At 40.3% G+C, this 4,380-nt stretch overlaps 1 protein-coding gene across 1 annotated transcript in view; it reads right to left on the bottom strand.

Annotated features, from left to right (window-relative positions):
* The window catches only part of LOC102491990 (CXXC-type zinc finger protein 1-like), a 24,156-nt gene extending 21,388 nt beyond the window's left edge, over positions 1–2,768 (bottom strand). Inside the window, exon 1 of the mRNA XM_027767220.1 lies at positions 2,690–2,768. The gene's annotated coding sequence lies outside the window, so the exon portion shown is untranslated. The remainder of the gene's footprint in view (positions 1–2,689) is intronic.
* Between the last annotated feature and the right edge of the window lie 1,612 nt (positions 2,769–4,380).

The following is a 4,380-nucleotide window of genomic DNA, read 5'->3' on the forward strand; positions in this document are numbered from 1 at the left end:
TGGGACTCAAACAGCAGTTGACTACATGGGAGTCCAGCAACATAGCCATTATGCTAACTGCTGGTCCCAATAAAATAATTTTTAAAAAATAAAAAATAAATAGTATATGACTAAACTATGTCTATTATCTATTAGGTCCCAGTTATAAACATTATTCATAACTTAATTTCATAAGCAGAAATTTCATCGACCAATTACAGGCAAACATTTCTGCTACATATTAAATCTTGTGGTCATCATATTGTACGTCCCAGGCTCTAACTAATTTCGTTTGTATTATCCATAAACAAATTTGCTTTCAAAGAATGTTTGAGGATTCAGTCCATGGCAGGCACAGTGGTAATGCATTGTTCAAGAGATGCCAGATCCCATATAGCAACCAGCAATAAGCGATCCTGTCAGGATCCTGGGCACATGTGTGCATGCTTTGGGTGTTTTTCAAGTCACCAGGGCCAGGATTTGAACTCTGGCCAGCCACACTGTGTAGTGTTTAACTGCTGCACTGCAGGACCTGCTCTGACCTTGATCTTGAGCCTCCCAGCCTCGAGGTTGTAAGAAATAAATTTTTGTTGTTTCTACATTACCCAGTCTCAGGTGTTTTGTTATAGCAGCACAAACAGATTAAGACAAGGCCTTCAGAACAAGGTACTCGATCCTGGCTGAATGTAGAAAGGAAAAGCCAGGAGATTCTTGGAAAATGACTGCCCTCTGAACACATCCCCCAAGCTATGCATAGATCCATCGGTGTCAGTAGAGGGCAAACGAGACCCTAACCTCTTCCCAGCCAGGGTGGTATAAGCAGAAGCCTAGTAGGAGTACCAACTTTCACTCCTACCCAGCAGTAATGAGGTACTCCCTAGAGTATTAACAGAGGCCAAGTGGGGAACAGGGACTTTGACCACTCCCTGGCAATCCTCCGTTTTTGCCAGCAGCACAGAGTTTCATACCATATTGCCCCAAAGTAAAGAATATAATGGAAAATCACTCATAGTACCAAAAATGAGGAAAAATTCAATCAACATGTCCCAACACCAAGATGACAGAGATGTCTAAATTCTCTGACAAGAAATTTTAATCAGCCATCATAAAACGCTTCAATGAGCGATTATGAACACGCTTGAAACAAATGTAAAAATAGAAAATCTAGACAAAGAAACAGAAGTATATCTTCTGTTTCCAAAGAGAAATTGCAAAACAGAAAGATACAATAACTGAATTCAAAAACTCAGTGAATGGGCTCAAAGGCAGAATGGAAATGGGGCCAGGTGGCGTGGTGGTTAAGAGTGCTGGATTCCCATGTGGCTGACCACAGTTCGAGTCCCGGACCTGGAGGCTTACTTTCTTGCTTTCCCTTTCTCTCTCTCTCTGGTCAAAATTTAAAAATGATAATAGCAACAAATGGAAATAAATAAATAAATATTAAAAGAAAAAAAGGCAGAATGGAGAGGACAGTAAGAATCAGTGAACTGGGACCAGCAGTTAGTGTAATGGCTATGTAGCTGGACTCCCATGTAGGGACTGTGGTTCAAGTCCCGGACCTGGTTGCCTAAACTCACGCCAGGTGCGTGTGCGTGCATGCCCAAGATCCCTAGAGGAGAATGGAGGAGAAGGGATTGCAGCGTAGCCATCCCCTGGGGGGGGGGGTGATTTCTTGCTTTCTGTCTGTCTGTCTCTGTCTTTCTGATGAACACTTGTACCCCTTAGCAAAAACCTCTCTAAAAATAAATTAATTAATTAAAAAGAATCAGTGACCCTGGGGCCGGCAGGTGGTGTGGTGGGTACTGGACTCCCACATGGCCGACCATGGTTCAAGTCCGACTTAGGCAGCTTGCTTTCTCACTTTCACTCTCTCTCTCTCTCTCTGTCTCAGTCTGGTCAAATTAAAAAATGATAATAAATAAATAAAATAAAATAAATATTTCTAGAAAAGAATCAGTGAACCTGAAGATAAAACAATAAAATATACCAAATGTGAACAACAGAGGAAAAAATAGACTGAAAAACCATGACTAGAGCCTCAGGGCCATAGAAACCAAAATTTTATCATTTGTGTCATCAAAATCCAGAAAGGAAAGGAGAGCGGAGGGCTGAAAAAGTATTCAAAGAAATAATGTCTGAGATTTGCCATCTTTGGCAGAAAAAAAAAAAAGAAAGAAAGAAAGAAACCTACAGATTTAAGAGGCTGAGCAAACCATAAACAGGAAAAACCTAAAACAACAACAACCAATGATGACGAGACATGTCTAAACCAAACTTCTGAGAATTAAAGAATTCTTAAAAGCAAGGAGAGAGAAACAACCCTTTATATCCATGGGGAAAAAAAATCATTCAAATGACAGTAAATTTCTCATCAGAAAACATAACGGGCAAGAAGCGAGTGGCAGAGGATCCTTGGTGTCATTCTTTAACCAGTAAAATTCTTTTCTTTCCTTTTAAAAAATGTGTATAATAATCATTGTACATCTTTACGGCATACAAAATGATTTTTCCTGGCGTGAATACAGTACATATTCATCAAGTCCTAAATTCTTACCATGTACATTATCATCAACAGATAACTCTGCAGTTTCGTTTCTGTTCAATTTTGTTCCTGTTCAATTTTGTTCCCCATCCCCTGCCTCCCACCCCCTTTCCCCACCCCCTCCCATATTGTTTCTAGGATCTACAGTCGGCCTCCCTGCTATTATACCTTCCAATCATCCAGTTTTTGCCATAGAGTGCAGACTTTCCGTATATTAGAGCAGAGACATACAATTCTTTAACCAGTAGAAATGTCCTTTAGGAATGAAGGGGAGAGCAAGACATTCCCAGATGATGCAAAACTAATAATCTGTTACCAGCAGGCCTACCTTGAAAAAAATGGCTAAAAGAAAGCTTTGTAACAGAAAGGCAATGATAAAAGAAAGAGTTCTGGTACATCAGGAATGAAGACAGAACAATAGAAGGGGTAAAACTGAGGGAAAGAAAATAGATTTTAGTTCTCTTGTTGGGTTTTCTAACTGGTACTTGATAGTTGAAGCAAAACTATTAGCATCGATGTGATTTTCCACATATGCAGAGACGATATTAAAGGTTTAAGATTTAAAATTATAAAAGGGGGAATAAAGGGAATGTAAAGAGAGGTAAGAATGTTACATTTTACTCAAATTGGTAAAATGGATAATCAAAATGTGGTATATATACACAATGGAATATTCAGCCAGGAAAAGGAATAAAGTACTGATAAATTGTATAACATATATAGATAAACCTTTTTTTTTCTTTTTTCTTTTTTTGAGAGGTTTTCACTATAGGGCGTGTGCGCTCGCCAGACAGACAGAGAGAGACATAGAGACAGAAAGCAAAAAATCACCCCCCAGGGGGGATGGCCACACCGCAATCCCGTCTCCTCCATTCTCCTCTCGGGATCTTGGGCACGCACGCACACACGCCCGGCATGAGTTTTAAGCCACCGGGTCCAGGACTTGAACCGCAGTCGATTACGCGGGAGTCCAGCGACCTAGCCATTACACTAACTGCTGGTTCCCGATATATAGATAAACCTTGAAAATATCATTATGCTAAGTGAAATAAGCCATATGTGAAAGGTCATATATTGTATGATTCCATTTATATGAAATATCCAGAATACACAAATCTATACAAACAGAAAGTAAAATTTTTTGAGAGATTTTTGCTATCTGGCAAGTGTGCTCACCAGAGAGAGAGAGAGACAGAGACAGAAAGTGGGAAATCACCCTCCCCACGGGGAATGGTCATGCCACAATCCCTTATTCTTCATTCTCCTTTAGGGATTTTGGACACACACAAACACACACACACACACACAACATGAGATTTAAGTCACCAGATCTGGGACTTGAACCATGGTCCCCTACGTGGGAGCCCAATGACATAACCATTTTGCCATCTACTGGTCCCTAGAAATTTTGTAGTTGCTTGTAGTAGAAGTGGGGAGAGTGGATTAAAAAGTGGGGCAATTCTATTTGGGGTGTTGAAAATGTTCTTTTCTTTTTTGTTGTTCCAGTTTTGCTATAGGGCACATGCTCTCGCTGGAGAGAGACAGAGAGAGAGAGAGAGAATGAGATAGCACCCCGCCTCAGGGATGATGGCCACACCACAGTCCCTTCTCCTCCATTATCCTTTTGGGATTTGAGGCACACACACACAGAGCATATTTTTCAAGCCACCAGGTTCAGGAAACAACTCCCAAAGTCAGCCACGTAGGATCCAGCCACCTTGACCACCCCTTGTATAAGGAAAACTCAAAACTCAATATTTTTTTTAATTCGTTACTACTTGTATAAGGAACTCTCAAAACTCAATATTTTTTTTAATTCGTTAGAAAATGAGCTAAGGATATAGAGAGACGTTTCACCA

The sequence above is a fragment of the Tupaia chinensis genome, unplaced genomic scaffold (assembly GCF_000334495.1).
Source record: "Tupaia chinensis unplaced genomic scaffold, TupChi_1.0 Scaffold144034_1, whole genome shotgun sequence".
Lineage (NCBI taxonomy): Eukaryota > Metazoa > Chordata > Mammalia > Scandentia > Tupaiidae > Tupaia > Tupaia belangeri.